At 48.1% G+C, this 22,173-nt stretch overlaps 1 protein-coding gene across 21 annotated transcripts in view; it reads right to left on the reverse strand.

The window, feature by feature from the left end:
* Window positions 1-22,173, reverse strand: part of ADCY4 (adenylate cyclase 4) — a 1,677,325-nt gene that overhangs the window by 1,096,348 nt on the left and 558,804 nt on the right. For 5 of the 21 annotated variants that reach the window (XM_069633801.1, XM_069633799.1, XM_069633800.1 and 2 more), the window contains exon 1: window positions 13,544-13,917. The exons of 15 other annotated variants lie outside the window; for them this stretch is intronic. The gene's annotated coding sequence lies outside the window, so the exon portion shown is untranslated. Of the gene's footprint in view, window positions 1-13,543; window positions 13,920-22,173 lie in introns of those variants that run through there. One more of the 21 variants, XM_069633803.1, reaches the window with a different exon arrangement.

Consider the following 22,173-nt stretch of genomic DNA (forward strand, 5'->3'; position numbering starts at 1 on the left):
CTCAGAGTCTCAGAGTTGGCAGGTTCTTGTAATGATGCCAGAGAATTAATCATAACCGATGGTGGCAATCTAACATGCTAGGGTCTTGTTCCAAGTTCCCAAAGGTATTGCCATGATGTTCAAGTATACCCTCTTTAATTTGCTCCACCTCCTTTGTACTCTTCCCCAAAATGATGTGCACAACTCTAGCCAGTATCCGTTTTACAGACCGCTGCTCATTTGCCATCGTAGAGCAGAGCCCAAAGATGGCAACAACTGTTACCAGCCACATTGTTCAAGCCCGGATCAAAGCTTGCTTGATGCTGGTCAGGGGAGTCCTCTGTGGTATCACTGGTGTGATCAAAGCGCGGATTCATCCCGCACAGCTTGGCCAATGGCTATCAAATCAGGAGTGGATGACAGCTTTGTACTTGGTATTCATGTTGGAATCACCGCATTAGCCTCCACTCCACCTATCGATGCTCTTAAAAAGTCCAAGCACATGCTTAGAAAAGAGTTGTTATTATATGTTTCCTATTGAAATAGGGGCACTTGCAAGTACTACTGAACATGGAGGCGGTGCTTCCTACATTAATCCCAATGGTGCCATTCACAGCTCTAATCTCTGCCCCCAAGTTTAATTGCTGGTGTTATATTTTAATATAGACTCCCTCTGTCCCGCGATGGTGGGTTAATACTGAGCAGTGTCTTTGGCGCCATACTCCGGGTTTCCGTCATATCCACTGCTCTGCTCGTTTGTTTACTAGAAGTTTCCGGCCCGGCTGGGCAAAGCGTACACTCGGGGCAGCGAAGGTTGTGTATTCCTTCTCTGGTGTACTACAACCTCCAGTCTGAGTGTATCAATGCACACCAGTGCAAACTAAGGATATAAAAGCCAACAAGTAGCAGAGAAAAGTCAGAAGCCAATGCCCACTTCGTGCGGATATGTCCGTTGCAGAGGAGCAGAGATAGCAAATCGGGCAGCAATTATTAAGACGTTTTTAACGTAAGCCTTTATGTGGTGCACTTACCAGTCTCCTGCGTACTGGCTCCCCCTCAGCACCACCAGGGACCACAGTAGACCACGCCACACCACGTTTTGCGCGTAATATGGACTTTTTAAAGTTGGTGCTGGCTGTGATTCCTGCAATGTCCCACCTCCACAATAAAACATGAAAAAAAGACTGCAATTCGTTTGTGCTCGACCACAGTAGACCACTCAAACCACACTCGTGCCAGTCATTCTTTGGCAAACCATGGAACTAATTATGCTTGAGGTGAACAAAATGTATTATGCCAAAAAAAGCAAACCGGTTTGTGTGTAACAAACAAGCAGACATCTCAGAAATAAACTTGATCATTTACTGGGGTGGATTTTTTGGACTCTTTCATCGTCTTGGAAGAAAGCACACATTGACCAACTCGAGCGCTCTGGCACATAACAGACGTGCAGTTCTTCCAATCACCCAAACCTTCACACTTCTGAGGAAGGGCTTGTGAAATGTCAATACTGACGGATTGTAATATTAATGCTGTCTCTGCGGCCACCATCAGATAGAGAGAGCTCCGCCTTTTAAATACTCTGCCTATAACAAAGAGGCATGTTAAAATGATATTTGCAAGGCCGCGCGGCCATGCACGACATCAAGTGCTGTGTTACCAGTGTGTCATTGCCACCGGCTCATCCCAGCTGTGGCAGTGATTGAAGCAAGCAAGGGCTGGGAGCCACCTATGGGCTAGAGGCCTTGTGGCGCTACACGCCACTGCTTTCATAACTTATTTATAGAGCCTTTACTCTAGTTATTCCCTGGCACTCTGCAGCAGCTGAGTGTGTTGATTGTAGTAGTTGGCAGATGGTGGATTTGTCTCTGCAGGTCTACTCCTAGAAACGTCAAGTCGACCACTTCTTGACATGAAGAACCATGCCAGATTTTACAAAGCTGCGCTGTGGGGGGAAGGGAGGATGGAAGTTTGAAATCTTTTTAATGCAACCTGTATAGTCTCCTAGTCTGTGTGCAGCGTTATGTTGCACAGAAATGTTAAGGGCACTTGTTAGGTATGGGTCCACGCAGTGATATATGTATATTGAAGTCCTTCATTAAGTATCATTCAAGGACAGCAGGTACCCCTTCAAGAGGCAGGCTCCAACTGACCAACCTTAGAATACACAGTGAAATTAAACACTCCAAATAGAACTACATGACATCACAATGTTACTCTTATTGCTGAAACATATTGTAATGTACATGTGGCACAATAATAACACAGGGAAGATTCACCTCAACAGCACTCTTCCCCCTGCTCTTCTCCAATAACGCTTGACTTATGGGAATAGGCACCATAGACGGCATAGGTTTTGGGAATTCTTTTCCAGTCACTACCATAGCAACACTAATTGCTCAAATGTGCATCAATCTTCTAGAAACAGACACAGCTCTGATATGTCCTGTGCTGCATTATCTAGGCTTCAACTTTCCTCTAACAAGAGAAACTGTCTGCTCAACTTTTTGGAAGATAACAGGCAAGAAGTTTATTTTTTTCTGCAAAAATCCCTCCTCAAAAGTGCAAAACCTCCCCTAAAAATGATGTGCCTCTTCTGGTGCCAAATGGTAGTATCTCTAATACGAATGCATGACAATTTGCGCAGACCTACTCCTCTTTTGAATGTCTTTTCTGTCGACTCTCTCTCTCTCCTAGCCATTCCCTTACCGTGGCTACTATCCATCGGCCACCTGGTCAAATTTCCTCCTTCCTCTCCGAGTGGGTGGACCTCTCCTCCTCACTCCTGTCCTCAACCACTCAACTCCTCTTTCTTGGAGACTTCAACATCCACCTGGATGCCTCCTGTCCCCCCTATGGACTCTTTCGCGACCTCTGCGACTCTCTCTCACTCTCTATTCTCCCGTCTGGGCCAACCCATTCTGCGGGGCACATTCTTGATGCCCTGATCTCTTCTGACCTTCCCCTCTCTGTCCCTCTCTCCACTCCTCTCTCCTGGAGTGAGCACTTTCTCCTCTCCTCCCACCTCACCCTCCCTACCCCACAGGCAAAGCCACCCTCATCACTGCCATCTTCCTTCTCGGTCATCCGACCCATAAAGCGTGTGTCAGTTGAGGCTTTCGTTGCCACCTTCTCGCACCCACCTCCCCCCTCTGCTGACTCCCACCCTGACACAGCCCTCTCCACTCTCTACTCTGCTATATCTGATACTCGTGATATCCTTGCCCCTGTTATGAGAATTCGCCTGAAGCCCAAAGCCAAATGTAACTCCTGGTATGACTCGGATCTCGTCACCCTTAAACGCTTGTGCAGGGTGGCAGAGAGGAAATGGCGTGCTTCATGTTCAGCCTCTGACAAACTGGCCTGTCGCCTGCTCCAAAGGCAATACCGGCTCTCCGTTCTCACCAAGAAGAGAGCCCTTATCCAAGCCCGCATCACTTTGGCATCTAACAATTCGGCTGAACTCTTTAAAATCTGCAAGGAGCTGGCCAACCCTGCTGCAGTCTCTACTTCTTCTGTCCCCTCCCAGGCTCTCTGTACGGCACTGGCCTCTCACTTCATTTCAAAAACTCAGGACATCCTGTCCTCACTCTCCTCCCATCACCTCCCCCCTCTATTCCCTGCCCATACTCTGGCCCTTCTGCAGCCACCCCTCCTCTCTCCTTCTCTGCCTTTCCCCTTTTTTCTGCTGATGAGGTTTCGAGACAAGTCCGATCTATGAAAGTCTCGTCAACACAGGTCCACCCCTGCTCCTCCAAAACTATTAAGGACCACATCGACTCCTTGGCTCTTGCCCTTGCTGACTTCTGCAATCCCTCCTTCGCCTCTGGAGTCTTCCCATCCCCTCTCAAGCACTCCCTTGTGCACCCCCTTCTTAAGAAACCCTCTTCCGACCCGTCCTGCCCAGCAAACTATCGCCCTATCTCTATCACTCCTTTCCTGGGCAAGCTCCTGGAGAAACTTGCCATCTCCCAGCTTAATCTCCATGCTTAATCTTTTGGTAGCCTTCATGACCATCAGTCTGGCTTCAGAGCTGCCAGAAGCACGGAAGCTGCTCTCCTGAACATCCGTGAGGACCTGCTCTCGAACCTTGACTCTAACATTCCATGTGTTCTCATTTTGCTTGTTCTCTCTTCTGCCTTTGATACTGTCAACCATACCATCCTGCTCAACCTTCTCCGTGATAAACTGGGTATCACTGGTCAGGCTCTGGCTTGGCTGACCTCTTTCCTCTCAAATCGACCCTCCCAGGTCCAACTGGGGTCTTTCCTGTCTGACATCTTTTTCTCTACCTGTGGTGTCCCCCAGGGCTCTAACCTCTCTCCCTGGCTGTTCAACCAGTATCTGGCACTTCTCGCCCACCGCATCGCTGCTCTCTGCCCCAACTTTCAGTGCTATGCGGATGATACCCAGCTCATTTTCAGGCTACCCTCGGCCTCCTCTTCTCCTTTCCTCATCTCTGACTGTCTTTCTGCTATCCAGGAATGGTGTGCCGCCAACGACCTCTGCCTTAATGCCAGTAAGACCGAGATTCTACTCATCGGCAAACCCACTCCCTCCTTCCCTGCAGCTCTCCGGCGGGCCTCTCTTGGCCCTCTTCCTGCTCCTACCTGCAAGGCAAAAAACCTTGGGGTCATCTTTGACTCCACACTCTCCTTCTCTCCTCACATTTCTGACGTTTCTAAGAAGTCACACTACCAGCTGCACCTCCTCAGAGGTATCCTTCCTTTCCTCTCCTTCCCCCAGAAGCTCACTGTCTCCAGAGCCCTGGTTCTCTCGAAGCTGGACTACTGTAACAGCCTCTATCTAAATCTGCCTGCCGCTACTCTCCGCCCTCTGCAACTCATCCAGAACAGGACTGCGAGATTTGTCCTTGGCCTCAAGCCCAGGGACCGGATCTCTCCAGGACTGAAATCGCTACACTGGCTCCCTGTGGCTGCGAGGATTAAGTTCAAAACCCTCAGCATTGTCCACAAGGCCTTCTGGGGCCTGGGGCCAAATTACCTTCAACTCTCCCTTCCTAAATATCTTCCTTCTCGAGCACTTCGCTCTTCCGCCTCCAACTCCCTCCGGGTCAGCCGCTTCTCCAAGCAACGAGTTGGGGGGGAGATCTCTCTCTGCAGCTGGGGCCTCCCTCTGGCACAGCCTTCCTGCCTCCCTGAAACTTGAGGAGAACCATCTCCGGTTCCGGAAGCACCTCAAAACCTTTCTCTTTGCTTCTGCTTTCTCTCTCCCTCTCCCCTGTTAAATCACTGAAACTGTACTGAATCAGCAACTGGGCCACTCACCAATCTCGGTCCTTGGCCCAGCCACTCTCCCCTGCACTGCCTTCCTGGCAACCCCTGCACTGCGGGACTGTCTCAGTATCCCTACAGCCCCCCTTCCCAGCACTTGTCTGCACTTATCTTGCACTTGCCACCAGCTGGCCCTTATTATTTATCTTGTTCATTACTAACCCTGTACTGCACTTTCCCCTCTCCCTTTCCCCCTTGCACTTTTCCCGTCCCCCCTACCCATGCACTTGCACGATCTGAATGACACCTGGCCTAGTAGGATTGTTGTCTGTCTCTCCTTGTTCCCCCCTCCCTGCCTCGTCGCGCCTTGAAACACTTGTGTATAGGCGCGTTACAAATGCCATATCATATCATATCATTTACCAAACAAGAGGCTTGATGTACAAAAAAGGTAGCCATGTATTGACTAATGGTCTAGTGCGTGAACTACAAATAATCTTGGGTACAAACACTGGTCATCAGGAGGTCTTGAAAGACGCAAATGTTAGAGTATCATAATTTTCTCAGATCAGAGCATCTTAGGTGATCTTTAATCATGCCCGTCTAATTATGTGCCAGGCCCTAGAACATTTGAAAATAGGGATGCTCATAGCTAAGGTAGGTGGCATCAGGAAGTGTGAGGGGAAACCAGCGTACAGAGGAAGTATTGAATACTTATTTGAATTGCCTCACAAAACACAACGCATAAGAGAAACCCAAAATATAGAAAGTGAATGCATTGCTATAAGGGGCCCGTTACACACATTTCTTTTTTTGTTGAGGGATCTACATAATATTTACGTTCATTGCCAATGCATTTGTGTGTCTTACGTTTCATCTGAATTTTAAAGTACATGCATATTTAGACCAAGCACTAAAATTACTTGCATAACATTTCCAAGTGTAAAACCTGTTTTACTTGTTAGGTAGTGATACATTATTGATGCCTGTCAAGAATGAATAAAGAGAAACCCGCCTTCTGGATACATTTCCAACAGATCTGGAACACACGTGAACACGCCCAGACAGTGCACATGACGCAGACAGCATATGTACATGCAGGAAAGAACACCTATTCACTTGACCTTCGAAGTGGCAGCCATCTACAAGAGATCACGTCTATCAGGAGCTGCAGAAAATGATGCCCCGATTTGCTCATCGAAATCTGGGTGACTCACGAAGACAGTGGTGCCTATGGCTGCCCTATGGCTGCCGTCCCCCATAAGAATCGGTTGTCTTTTCTCTTCTCTGTGTTTAGAACTTGATCCCATTGTTTTCTAACCTCTTTGCAACTCTGATTTGTTTAGTAAGTTTGAAGATGCTATTGTATATTGGGCTGAATATTTTATGCTTAGAGGATGTAGTGTGATGTTCTTATGGCTGTAATTCTCTTTTTATGACGGAAGGCAAATACACATTTTTCCAACCACCTATTCATTTAAAAGCCTGCATGATCTATATTCCTCGAGATATAGTTGGAGAAGGAGGCATGGCACCCATGAGCAGGTGTAAGTGCCATTCTAATGCTACCCATTAACATGCCACAGAGCAGGAGGGCTGCATCCGTCTGGACATGTTTGCAAACGTCATCTGACCAGCATCTAAACAGTACCTGTGGGGACATGAGCACGTACGTACAAGTCCTATCGAATGCATCTTACGGCCCTCCCTCGCTGAAGAATCCTCTCTCGGACACCATTGTTTTGTGAAAAAGGTAAACGGATGGATGTTGGTTATTTAAACTAGGCCCAAAAAGAATGCAGTCAGACTATTAAAACAAGAACTCTGGCTCTTTTGTCTTCCATGCAGACTAAATTGGGAAAGCATTTGGGAAATTGTATCGGCGCTGTCTGGCTCACGCCAGAAGGCTCATTATCAGACTCCGGGAACCGTGAAAATCCATCTCCCAAGAAGCGGGGCTGCGTCGGACCCGCCGACTGCGCACACTGATTCTCTGGAGCGGGGGTCTCACCCTGCCTTCTTTTGGTGCTTCGCCCCAAACATGTTGGGTCCTTTAGCAGCCCTCATTATCTCGCGATACGTTTCTCACTGTATCACAGACTACCTTGAGTCAAACCTGGAAATGAGGAAAATGCCTCAAAAAATACTAGGGGATGTCGATAGAGTATGACATAATACGAATGATAGGTTATTTATATCGCGCTTAATAACCAGTGGTTTCTAGGCGCGGACCCGGGTATTGAACCTGTGGTACTCCGTGACGTCTTGCTTCCAAGGCGAGCACCTTAACCCTCAACTATCAGCTAATAGGATCTTGTTATCCAAGACCTTGCAGTCTATGGGTTTTGAACCTTGAAGCTCCAGATCAAATCAAGATAACAGTGTGTTCCTTCATTTAGAAGTTGAGAGAATCGGATGCGTTTTGGAGGGAGAGCAATTGAAGAAAGCAGTCAGCAGGGCTGCCTTTGGCGCCCCTCCTCTACTCTCTAAGGGGGCCCTTTGCTCAGCACATTTGATGCAATAGAGAGATCAGCCATGTTCACTCGTGCCATGTGGAGAACTCCTGCACATCTTCAGCTGTCCGGCTTGGGACTCATCAGGAAAACATTCTCTGAAGTCTCTTGAAAAAGACATATTGACCACATCGGTCATTTTTGAATTTTTCAAAAACATGTTAATTACCTTGTGTTTAAGATCACCAATGCGACTTAAGAGTTATATTATTTTAGCTATTTTAACATGTACGGAGGCTTGAAACAACATCCAATCGAACAGCAAGTTGTGACCCTACTGTTATTTGATCAAGATGAATAATTTTCCCTGCCTGCAATATTTCGATCAGGTTTTGCCATCTTAAAAACGCCGGGAGAGAGTGGGGCTAGGGGCGGGGGGTGGGGAGGGGTGAGATATGCTTCCAGGAATACATAATGGTAATTATTTGTACTAAACACCAACCTATCACTTGTACACCAGTCAATAACATGTCAAAGGCAAACAGAGGTTATGGATGCCAGGCCCTTTGCGAATAAAGATTCAGGTGTAAATTAGTTTTAGGGAAGCAACCGTTTATTCAGTCACTGTACCAGCCATATGAGGTGCTACCCGATTGCTCCAAACGCATCGACCTGCCCCCACCTGACACAAGCAATGGGCGCAGAGTCACCAGGGGAGTAGTGAAGTATGGGACAGTTTAGTGGTCTCTCTAAATGTCACCACCATCAACTCCCCTCTGGACTCAATCGCTGTAATTCAGGTGTTTCGCCCGCAGCGATCTGGGCCGCTGGTGGACCACGGGTTGCGCTTGACGGTTTGGTTACCTTTGACGTCCTGCAATGGCCAAATCAGGAGAAAGGTTTCTGCAATACCCAAAAGAATTTAACCTTTTTACCCCAGTTTCGACTAAATACGTGCCTTGTTGACAAAGAGGGATTCAGAGCTTTTCAGTGGACATTTAGTGTGTGAGCTCCCCGCTGGCTGTCTCTTCCATAATAATCGGCGGCCATTAACCCCCTCACTGCATTTCTTTGTCTCCATTGTAATGTAAGCACAGCATAGCTACTTCAGACTTTTTACCAGCGTGTAATCAATTGTGGAGCATGTGGGAGGGGGAGGGCAGGTGCCCACGAGTCCTGACAAATATTTAATCAGTCCTGATCTTCCCCAAGACACAGATGGATTTAAAGAAGTCATCATAGTAACCTTGAAACACTCAAGCAATGGACTGGAACACCATGGTAAGGGGGACGGGTGTGTTTTTTAAACTACTGGGGGACACGATGTCCTGGTTGTTCCATACAAATGTGCAAGTGTATCTTTGGGCACCGAGGCTGTACTGATGCGCCGCTTGCCATTTATAATGCTGTGCATTTTTGGGCACCGAGGCTGTACTGATGCGCCGCTTGCCATTTATAATGCTGTGCATTTTTGGGCACCGAGGCTGATGCGCCGCATGCCATTTATAATGCTGTGCATCTTTGGGCACCGAGGCTGTACTGATGCGCCGCTTGCCATTTATAATGTTGTGTATCTTTGGGCACCGAGGCTGTATAATGTGGTTTAGGAATTTTTCAGGGATGTGCATGTCAATTTGCTGACGCATTCAAAGCGCTTCTCTGCATTTGGTTACTCACTCTGGGTGTCGGATGTTCAACTCGAACCGCTAAAGAAAATGTATATGCACATAAGTGCACAGTGTCCTTAGATAAAAGGACCACGTGCCCATGATCCTTCAAAAAGTGATCAGGATCATTTGAAAATGTGAGAATGAAGTGCACCGGTGTCACCACGTGTCAGTGGCCTGATTATTCGGTGAAAGTGGGTGTTACTCTGGGAAACTCGCACTCCCTTTGTTGCTCTTAAAAACGTTCACTCCCTGACAGCATGTGCTTGGAGGTGGCAAACATGCCCCAGCTCTCTCCCTGAAGTATAGGCCGTCTCCCTGGTTGATGACCAATCTCCTTGAGCCTGATGTTCAGTCTGAAAATGGACACCACCCAGATTTGTATAAAATGTAAATCGTTATTCCTTAACACCCCTCAGTCGACATTACTGCATTGATAAGATTATACAGTAAATCTGAGGGACCTAAACACTTAAAAACCTCCCTGAAATGGACTGCATCCGCTAAAACCAAGCAAGCATGGAGCAAGTCCCCCTGAATGAAGAGTTGTCCCTAAAAGTATATTCACATTTCCATGTAAATGACACAGATTGCCTCAGGATCTCTCTGAAGTGATAAGGATTAATACATATCCCTGGCCATATTCCCAAACCAAATTGTAGAAAAGCATACACGTCCCCATGCCTCATTCCATTCCGGAGATGTTTGTGCAGCTCTGGTTTTTATCTAGCATTCTGGGATTTGTAGTTCTGGATTTCCCGATTATTAATCTAGCACGTCCCAGAATGTATGGGGATGACTATGGGTATGTGTGCACGAGGTCGCCTGAGCCCTACAAAATAGAAAACAATTACCATTTGGATCCACGAGATTTTTGTCCGTAAATATATGGTCCTAGAATAACATGTGCTCTATGATCAGAACATTATAGCAATTGGGGGCGGTTGCATGCGCTCCACCTTCCACCTTCTGCTGTGTTTACTTCGATTGAGCTTCATAATGCACCACATGTACACGTGATACTTCAGCACGCAAGGAGGAAGCGAGCAGCCGATTCCCGTCTCAACTATGGGGCAACGACCATTGGGCAGATTGGGCTTTTATTTTGGTTATGTTGACTTGACCTGGCTGATTTACAAAGTCGTGGCATGACAGGACACAGCTTTTAACATGCTAGCTTCACCCGAATATTCCAGGGGTGCAACTAGGCAAACATGAAGAGGGGGAGGGGGAGGGGGGTTGTTAACCCTTGAAATGTTGGGAGATGGGCTAACTTCAAAGACTGTGGGGAAGGGGCAAGCTCAGGGACGTCATTTCACCAAAATGCCAGGGGTAGTGGAAGTGACATCACATGGCCCTTGACCTCTGATGACATCACAGGAGGTGATGTAATTTGACCCCACCCCGTGTGACATCACGGGAAGCAATGGAACAGAACCTTTCACACCTTGACAAAATAGGAAGTGGCATCACATAGCACTGTCCCTAAATTCACTACGATAAATATGATTTCAATATCACTGTAATGTGATATACATTTCATACAAGAATGAATCACCATATGTATCATTAATATCAGTGTGTATAGGCCCATATTACCAAATCACTGTGAATGCAAGCAGACATCCAAGGCCAAATGATGATGTGTTATTATGTAGCACTTACGCATAAGTGCTTTAGATACAACAAATATACATACAATATCACCCAACCTGTGTTGGTGCTCATTTATAGACCTCAGAAGGATGAAAAGCTGTGTTGACCTAGCCGAGATTCAAACCTGCAACCTTCAGATCACACATACATCGCAGCGGCGAGCGCTCAACCCACTGAGATACCGTACCAGCTATAGCTATCTTACCAGCTACAGTAAAATGAGCAATTACATGTCTGAATGTTCTCAAGGTCAGAAAGCAAATTACACTCTGTAGTGGATACCATTAAACTGGTAACTGAGATTTAACCGCAGGCCAGTTCATCTGCAGGGCTGGTGCAAAGTTGGCCACACGTCAAGCCTGCATGGATCTACTTTTCAGGCTTCAGAGGTTGGCAAAATATATACCATTGGGAGGGTTCATAACTGTGTATTAAAAAATTTAGAGTAGCGCAGGGAAAGCAGCGCACTGACACGGAATCCCGTACTCTGGGCACTCGTTACCTCAACATCCTGAACAGCATGCCAGGGAGATAGGAAAGATAGACACAAAAGCATTCATTGTGGCACAATGAAATCAAGGGCCACTTTATGTGCTATGGTCAAACATTTCTACACTGTGCACAAGCTTTTAGGCACAACGATTTTGTCAAGTGACCGAGGACACCGAGATGGAATGTCTTGTGATGATCGTGACAGAGACAACGGCAGAAAAAAACATGCTATACCTGCCACTTGCAAAAAGCTAAACACATATAGTTTTTGTCTGCATTGTGAATTTAAGGTGGTCAAGAACAGACTAGATCAGCGACTCACCCCCTGAATTATGCCTAAAATAAACCTTTAATGAGTCTAGCAATTATTGTATAGAATCCCAGAAAGACGATTTGTTATTCCTATTATTTCATATTTATGATCACTGCACTTGTGCAACCCTCTGTTTTTGTTAAGAGGCCTGAACAAGAAAGCCAGCCTCTCCAGAAACAAAGAACCACACGGTGCTGGCCACAGCCCAGGAGCTTCCATTTAGAAAAGAAAAAAAGAAAAGAAAAAATGACAATTTTTTTAGGGTTGGCCAGGGAGATAACATGGATAGCAAAGTGACCTCAGGGGTCAATGCTGTCAGTGGGCAATCTTACCTGTGCGGGGGCATCTCATTTCTTTGTACATTCAAAGGAGACTATTCTAGTGCAGCTTCAGTGTTACACACAGTTAACTCTCTCCTCCACGTCTGACACAACACATTTAAGAACTGCTGTGAGACTGAGCTGTCTTCTCTCACCCACTTTCCTTTCCAGTCACTCCCCTGACATGCAAGTACCAACCCCCATCACGATAAAGCCCAATCTGCCCAAAGCTCGTTGCACCACTGGAATAGCCTCATTAAGATGTGTAAAGAAGGTAGACCCCCCCACACAAGTAAGTGTGCCCCTTCCCCACAGTCTTTGAAGTTAGCCCGTCTCCCAACATTTGAAGAGTTTGCACCCCCATCCCCGAAATGTAAGGCTAGCTGCACCCCTGCGTCTCAGTTACCAGCAAAATTAGAGGAAGAAGGAAGTGCCTTGAATGATCAGATGAGAGGCGATGGGAAACTGCCCGAAAATTAAGGGAAGGCCGTGTTCATCAGTGACGTTTTAAGAGCTTCCCTAAATTTGAGATAGTCTTAGTTGTGGACTTCTGTGCGATATGCTAAGTAAAAAGGGAGCACTGAAAACGAAATGCTTCCCCTGCCCCCATACGCACCCATCGGCATTACCTTGCGCAGCCTTGGGCAAGGCAAATATTTCCGCCATGGTGAACGTGAATGCGGTAAAAGAGCTCACCTCGGAAAATGGCATTCCTTGCGTGCACTGGAGAGAGATTCTCGGGCACGCACCTGGTTGTAAAGGGTTGCGATCTCGTTTCAAACGTGCCCTTCTCTGTTTACAATTAAAGCAACTCTCTTTTTTAAATGGCGTTTACCTTTGCAGACAGAAGCTTTGACGAGAATGTTGAGCGAAGCAAAAACACCGGCGTTTTAGTGACTGAATACGAACAAAAGAGGTCGGGATACAGAATGGGCGACATAAGATCACACAGGTCGTCAGCGCGGAGCTGGGAGTAGAACGTACACACAAATGTCAGGCTGTAGTCGCCCTTCGGCCAGGGAAACCTATATGTTTCCGGAGGGAGATGGGGATTCAAGCCATCAGCTGCGATTGTGTAAGGAAGGGTCTTGACTCGTTGACTTAAGACAAACTGCTACGATCACCCCCACCCGCCCTTGACTAGTGGAATGGACGGCACATTCCAGGGTAGGTGGAAGGGCTCATCACACCCTTTACTCGTGTTTGTGTGTTTCTCAGGCGATTTGGGTTATTCAAATTGTCGCTTGAAGGCAGCGAGGAATGGCCGGGTATTAAGAACCACCTTCGCCGCTCTTAAATGCTCGCTTCACTTTGCACTGCCCTCGCCGGACTGTTCTTCCCACGCCACTGTGCTCTGCACTTTAGACTGCAATAATGATAATACATGCAAATGATAAACCCGAAGCTGAAGTCGATTAGCTCCACTTACCCGGCCTTGTGCGCGCCCCACGGCGTGGGACAGAGATCGGTCTAGCGCAGGAGCTGAGCCCCCTTCGCTTACACCTCCAATCCGACAGGATGATCCAGAAAAAGGGGGTACGAAAAACAACACGTGCTCTCAGAAAACACTGCTGATGTGAAAGGCGTGCTCCTGTCCCTTCAGGTGTCTCCTGCCAGAGCGGGAGCCCAGGTCCTCGCAGGGCTGCCGCGCAAGTAACTGAGCGAGCGCGGGCGCGTCCACGGCACAGCTATCCTGGCCAGCCCTCCCCGGCCCACGCCTCTCGGGGCGGACTGTCTCTAATCCGTCAGCCTCGGCGATTGCGTCGGCACTCGCCCAGAGGCAATTAGTGCACCATTAGGGCCCGGTGGAGCGGGAGATCTGGCCGCTGTCCTGTGCTCTCCGCCGGAAGGCGGTGCACACACAGGATCCGAGTACCGCGCCAGGACCCCGACCGATTCAGGAGGGGGGATGGGATGCCGCCGAGAACTACCATGCCAATCCCAGTCCCTCGGCCAGCCAGACATGCAGACCCCTGCTGATCCAGAATTGCCCCCCCCCCCAAAAGGGACTTGCAGTACCCCTACTGACAATCAGTAACAGGTACTCCCAGCACCTAGACGCTAAACTTTTGATATCACATTTGCACACACCGCTGCCATGCCCTTCTGCACCCCTACGTATCCAGAATGAGTACATGCAGAGCAGCCAACCTCTGAAATGCAGGCCCACTGCCGATTCAAAACTGTGGGTCACAGCACCCTAACACCCACCTGTCCTGCAGCCTCCATGCGGGTCTAGAACCGGGCCACACTCGTCACTCGAGCAAAAGAAGAAGCAAGCAAGCTCCACACAGCCATATTCTAACAGGATGCAGCCTGGCAAGCTTGGCCCCCATATCCTGACCTGCAACCTCCCGCTGAGCGGGAACTGGCATAGCGCCAGAATTCTGACCAGCAGCTCCCCTGCGAATTCCGAAACGTGACCGCCACACGCCACAAAATTCTGCAGCTCCCCTCTGATCCAGAATGCCAATACAGCCCAATTCGGACTTGCAGCCCACTGCTGATTCCGAACTGGAAAACAGGTGACGTGACGCCCCAATACACACCTGCAGCCCTTGCCAAATCCGGAACTGGGACATACCAAGTACCACGATCTGGAGCTGTACCTGCTCTTAACCCAATCTGCGTCTGCAGCTCCCTGATGCTCTATAAGGGGGATACACTATGATTTTAACCTGCGCAGATAAAGAATTTAGACACACCTAGCACCACAATCCAAACCCAGGGCACCACTGCTGATCCAGATCCCGGTCACAACTGGCTCCACGTCATGGCCTGCAGCCCTCTGAGGATCCAGAGACAGACGATCCTGATATGCAGCACCCTGGTGATCTGGAATGGGCATATATTCTGAAATGCAACCCCGACCTGCAGCCCCTCTTACTGCTCTGGAACAGGGATCACTCCAGTCGTTACCTGCAGCCCCCTCATGGTCTAGAATTGGAACACTCCCCATTTCTAAACTGCTTCCGCCCTGCTGGTTCCTATCCCGGTCACTCCGGGCACTCAAGTCCATATCTGCAAGACATCTGCTGAGCCAGACATGGGACACTCCCAGCATACCAGGCCTGGCCTGCAGGCCCTGGATGATCCAGAACTGGGCCATACTCCAATCTTAACCCGCAGCAGATCTGGGTCACACCTAGCACTTAAACCCTGAACTGCAGGATCTCTCCTAGTCCAGTATTGATTCACATCCAGAATTCCTGTCCTTATCTGCACCAGCCCCTTCTGATCCAGACTGAACTTGTAAAACACTGAACACCAACCGTTAGCCATCTGCTGATCCGAGCCCCTTCGCCACACAGCTCCACTCAGTCCTGGCCTGCTTAATGACGTGATGTTACTCCAGAACTTGGACACACCCATCACTTCAATCCTAAACAGCATAACTCCCTTTTATTCAAGCAACGACCCTCACAAAAACCTCTGCTAATGTGCCCAACAACATTTTCCAGCATTGCATTCCAGGTCTGCAGTCTCCATGCACACCTCCACCAAGTACACCTCAATTCTGACCTGCGAATGTGGACACACACAGCACCCACATTGTGACTGGCAGCTTTGCCTTATTCATACAAAATGGGGCCACATCCGAATCCGGACCAAACGATGACATCTTGATCTAGAACTGGCACACACCCAGCACTCCAATTCTGACCTCGATCTAGCTGCGGAACGCGAACTAGGACACATCCACCACCCCAATCCTGACATGCAGCCCCTTGCTGATCTGGAACTGGGACACACAGTGCTCAAGAACTGCACTCCTGCTGATTCACAACCACGAAACACCCAACACCCCACTACTGACCTGCATCCCCATCTGATGCAGAACTGGGACACCCGCAACACCTGAATACTGACTTGCTGTCACCCCTGCTGATCCAGAACTAGGAGAAATACCATCACGTCCTGCTGATCCAGAACTTGATGGGGGCAAACCTACCACCTCAATCCAGACCTGAAGCCCCTATCCTAACTCACAACAGGGTGGGGCACAACAAACATACAAATGCTTAATTGAAGCCTCCCTGCTGATCCAAAATTATGATGGACCCCACTCCTGACCAGCAACCTCCTTCCTGATGCAGAATGGGGTTCGGCACACCCAGCACCCCAAACCTGACTTCCAATCCCCAGTCCTCTCACTGATCCAGAAGTGAGGCACACCAAACACCCAATCATGACCTGCAGATCTCTGCTGACCGACAACAGGGACGCACTATAATCCTTGAAAACCGGTACATACCCACCAATCATATCCTGGCCAGTAGCTCCATGATGATCCAGAACTTAGCTACACCAATCAGCACAATCCTGACCTGCAGCAACCCCGACTACCACGGAAGCTGGAAACAACAAGCATCTGAATACTGACCTGCAGCGCACTGCAGATTCAGAACTGGGACACACTCGAGTTCTAACCCACAGCCCCCTGCTGATCCAGAACTGTCCCACACCCAGTACAATATTCATGACCTGCAGCTCCCTACCCTCATGACACAGAACTTGGACAGACCCAGCACCCCAACTGTGACCAACAAGCCCCTGCTTATCCAGAACGGTAACACACACACTCCAACCCTGCCCTGCAGCTTCCTGCTGATCTAGATCTGAAACGGACACCAATCTTGAACACCCTGACCCCCAAATCTATCCTGGATGTATTCTGCTGATATAGAACAGGAAGACTTACAGCACTGCCATCCGAATCTGCAGCACATCTTCGAATCCAGAACTGCCTTACACCAAACACCCCTATCCTGGCATGCAGCTGTCTACTGATCCAGAAGTGTTGCGCAACACAGTACTGACCCAAAGCCCCCTTGCTGGACACATGAGTCCTGACCTGCAGTACCCCTGCTGATTCAAATCTGCGCCACACCTTACAGTTCAACCCTGACCTGCTGGGCCTTTGCTGATCCTGCAATTCAACACATTTGACACCCCAACCCTCATCTGCAGCCCTCTTTCTGATCCAGGACTGTGTTATACCCCAATCTTGACCCGCAGCACAACATTTTGACACTTCACAATAATAACCTGCAGTACCCTTGCTGGTCTATAACTTGGCCAGACCCCCATACTGACCTGCAGTACCCCTGCTGATCCAGAACTAGAAGCATCCCTATCATGACTTGCTTATTCAGAACTTGGTCAGCATCTCAGTCCTGACCTGCAGCCCCTGTGGTGATCCACAGCAGAGTGGGGGTACACCAAGCACCCAAATGCTGACTTGCGGCCTGCATTGCTGATCCAGAACTGGGACGAGCCCCATTTCTGACCAGCATTATCCCTCTTGTACCAGAATTGGGGTTGACATACCCAGCACCCTAAACTTGACTTCCAATTCCCAGTCTTCCAACTAATCCAGAAGTGGGGCACACCCAGCACCCGACCCTGACCTAAAGACCCCTGCTGATCCCGAACTGGGACGCACTTTAATCTTGAACTGTAACCCCTTGCTGTTCTGTAATGGGGGCACAACCAGCAACCCTATCTGGCCAGTAGACCCCTATTGATCCCGAACTGAGGTACACCAATCACTATAATCTTGAACTGCAGACCCCCAACCAAAACAGAACCTGGAAACAACCAGCACACAAAGCTCACTGTTGATCAGACATGGGAAACAACACAGTCATGATCCCCCCCTTCACTGATCCAGAACTAGCGCACACCAAGCATCATAATCAAGACCTGTAAATCCCCTCTGCTGTCCCAGGACACTGACACACTCTGCACTCCAACCATGACTCTCAACCAGCTGCTGACCCAGAATGGGAGCAAACTTCATTCCTGACATGTAGCCCCCTGCTGATCTAGAATCGAGACTAACCCTAAACCTGACCTGCATCTCCCTGTCGATCTAAAGCTGGGATAAACTCAGCACCTGAATTCTTCCCTGCATTTCCTTTGTAGGTACAGAACTGGAATACATACAGCACTCCCATACTTAGCGGCAGCACCTCTGCTGAACCAAACCAGAACTGCCACACACCACACTTCCCAATCCTGGTATGCAACTGTCTGGTGATCCAGAAGTGCCACACAACACAATCCTGACCCGAGCACCCCAGCTGATCTATAACTGGGTCACACTCTAATCCTGATAATTTGCACCCCTGCTGATCCAGAACTTGGAGACATTCCAATTCTAACCCACAGCACCCTTGCTGATCCAAGTCTCAGCCACACCTAAAAGTAAAATCCTGATCTGCAGGACTTCTGCTGCTCCAGAACCATGAGACCGCTGACACCCCAACCATAACCTGCTGCCCCCTGCCATTCCAGAACTGGGAAACCCACCAATTCTGACCTTTAGCACCGCTGCTGATCCAGAACTTGGAGAAATCACAGTCGTAACCAGCCACACCTTTGCTGATCCAAATCTGGGCTACAGCTGACAGCCCAATCCTGATCTGCAGGACCTCTTCTGATCTAGAACTGGGATACACAAAACGCTGTAATCGTGGAATGCAGATGCGGGTTGATCCAGAATTGGGATGCAACACAATCCTGGCCTGCATCACCACTGCTAATCTATAACATGGTCCCACGTCAATCCTGACCAATAGCACCCTTGCTGATCCAGAATTTGGACACATCTCAATCCTTATCTGCAGTGACCTTGCTGATCCAACTGTGGGCCATACTCAACAGCCCAATCCTGATCGGCACGATCTCTGCTGGTCCATAAATTAAAATATTGCTTTCAACACAATTCTGACCTGCAGCTCCCGTCGATCCTGAATTGGGACACAGCCAGCACTCAAATCCTGGTTGTACCCCCTCAATCTAAAAATGCAGTCATCAACTGATCTAGACCTGGGAGACACCAAGCAACAACATCTTGACCTGAAGCACTGCCTGTTTTGTCAGTACTGAGATTCATACACCGCTGCCTTGGAGGCCTACAAAAAGACTTTAAGCATTCAATTTCATTTCAATTGTGTGATCGCTAATGTATAACACGTCTGACCTGCGCCATCCACTGTCATTTTAGTACAATGCTTTGCAATGGGCTTCCTGGTGGACCTCAAGCAACACTCACACAGAGTATTTAAGAACAGTGCACACCACTCCATCAAACTCCCAACCATGCCACCGATCAGCCAATACCATTCACTCATTAACTGCATCATCCCATGGTACTCCAGAAGTTGGATGGTATGGGCATCACCTCAATCCTAATACGCAGCATCCTCTTGTGTTCCAGGACTGAGACTCACACATAGTTCCAATGTATCCCAACCAACATTTCCGGCGTTGTATTCCAAACCTTAAGCCCCCACACAGCTCGAACAATGCACTTCAGTTTAGGCCTGCATAACCTCCAGATATTTTAGAACCTGGACACCCCAGAAACTCAGTCCTAGCCAGCAGCCCCAACTGCCATTATTCCAGTAGCAGGCCTCATATAGATCTATGCCAGTGCAGCCAAATCAACTCATTCAACAATGTATTTAAGTCCTGCTAAGGCCCACAAAGCTACGCCAATGCACCACAGTTCCTAGCATGAATTACCACCTTGCCAGTTGTTGCAGGGGGATAGTCCTAACTTACTTGGCGGTAGATAGGTACAGGCAGGTACAGCAATACACTTCTTCTTATACTTTTTAGTACTGCTCGGGATCACCATAGGTGCAGATGTGTGGCAAATGGGCATAGGTTGGAAAGGCAATGGTTAGGATGCCTCAAACCCCTTTGAAAGAAACAGCCATTATACTAAATATAAACCACACCAAAGAAATGCAGACCATGAAATGCTAGTGAACTGGGTGGACCCCAGCCGGTCCATAAGACTGGGGGTCTCCAAACAGCCCTTTAAGATGAGCAGCAGCACCCTCGAGATAGATGGGGATACAGATTCGTACTCTGACATCAAATAATAATGACAACTCAATAGTTTGGCAAAGGGAGTCATTTAATGACAAGTACACAAAACGGGGTGTTCAATGAACATCAGCAACCGCCGTTCGATCTTCCTTCTCACTTAAACTCCTATTAATTTCAGAAAAACAACATCATTTATACCAAAAATTTGTCATCATTGACGTGTACTCTTAAAAACCTAACATGCAACTCGATTGGGTATAGGAAGGTAACTTTAATATAGGTACTATATCTGTATATGGTAACGGGGAGAGGGGATTGGATAATAATGTCAGGTGGGGCAACTAAAACCTTCCTTCAAACTGGCCACGGTAAACGTCACAAAAAGTACGACGTCCTATTGGCTCTACTCTCTATAGGACCCTATATTACATGGTCCACTATGATTGGGTTGACATTGAGCCCACACATACTTTTGCACTTGCGCTTAGCAGCATGCAGAATAATGAGGCCAGGTGCAGGGAGTAAGTCTGTACCTCAGCTTCCCCCCAATTTATATTACAGCCATTCATCACCTTAGTGGCCGTGTGTCAATTACTGACTGATTTGAATATGGCTGGACCCCTTTTGCAATGGCGCAGACGGGCTAAAAAACGGTGGTATGTGGAAGGTTGCCCAGAGCAATGCCAGTGGTACAGATTCATTCAAAACCTTCCACCCATTACTTTTGGGGCCACAGTTTGTCTCTATGTGAGAGAGGGTATGCCCAGACATGTGTCCCTTGCTCGCTGCGCCATAGGGAACCAAGCTGCACCTCACTGAGGAGGCCCAACAAGGCTGAAACATGTCTGTGGTTGCTTGTGCTTCTGTGCAGAGGGGACCTGGCCTAGCAGTTTGGGCTGGGTAGCTACAATTGGTGGCAGTACCTGACTGAAGATGAGACTCTTGCTATTCTTCTCTTAAATCATAGGCATTGCTAGTCTATTCCAGTCTGACACAACCTTGGCTTCCTTGCATGGTTACGTTCAGCAGGATTTCTCTCCGTCTTTAATTCTTGAATTGTTAGCTGAGGCCCTGTCCTCTTGAGACCTTTAGTAACCTAGATTCGATTCTGCTCATGTGTGTAGTGGATTTTCACTCATCTATAAAATGCTTTTGATGTAAATATGTATAGTTGGTGCTTGCCGTAATCTATTTTACTATTAAGCATAAGCAAGCTTTCACGATTTCTTTGCTTCTTGCGGGGTTCCCTGCATATGTACACGTTTAAACTGGCTTAATGTCGTCATCGTGCATGTGGCATAAGTTTCTTTTTCTTGAAAACACCTGTTTCACCTTGGGCCCAAGATGTCACTTATCCATGACATTTCGTCTCTTTATCAGCATTCTTGGGTCATCATATACCCTCTCTGTATGTCAGTCCGATCTCTCGTGATGTCACCAGTCATCTTCTTTTAGTATATTCTTGGTTTCTTTGGGTATTCCATTCTGACAAACGTCCCTTTGTCATGTCTGTAGGTATGGATTTCTCAGTGGTTCCTTGCTGTCCAGGTTTGCTTAGGTGTCGGTACTCCAATAGGTGCTGTTCTTCTGATAGGCACTGGGCAGAGCCCAACTGCAGCTCTCCGCTGGTTTATCTGTTCTTCATACGTCACATATTTTGGCGCGAAAGTTCCTGCCACTTTGTAGGAGGTGGCTGGGGTGTGGCTGATACTTGGCACTTCCTCTTCACCCCCCCTCTGGGCGATTCATTGACCACTCTTACTTCTTTCCTTGCATTCACTTCTCTGTCATTCTCTAGATCTGGACATCTAGGTCTTCAGAAATGTTCCTTTGGAGTCCATCTCTTCATCACTCCCTTTAAACATCCTGCTGTTCTTAAGTGCTCGTCTTTGTTCCATGTCATAAATTGACATTTTCCACTTGGATTGCAATAGATCAATTTTCCCACATATTTTCTATGTTTCTTCGAATACCAAAACTTTGTTCCTTCTGGAGTGTAAATGCTGGCCTTCACAAAGTCTCTTATTTCTTCATCAGTCAGATCTCTGGGCTTCTCCTGACTCGACGCCAGTCATGATTTTCATCCCTATGGCCTTTTTCACAGTTTTCTGGCACTGAGAGATTATTATCTTGATAACACAGAATCCAAGCAACATCATCACCAACAGGGCTTCTCAGATCTTGCGTCTCCTATCCATTGTGTAACCCATGAAA

This window comes from Ambystoma mexicanum, chromosome 13 (genome assembly GCF_040938575.1).
Source record: "Ambystoma mexicanum isolate Mex_15411 chromosome 13, UKY_AmexF1_1, whole genome shotgun sequence".
In the NCBI taxonomy this organism is placed as follows: domain Eukaryota; kingdom Metazoa; phylum Chordata; class Amphibia; order Caudata; family Ambystomatidae; genus Ambystoma; species Ambystoma mexicanum.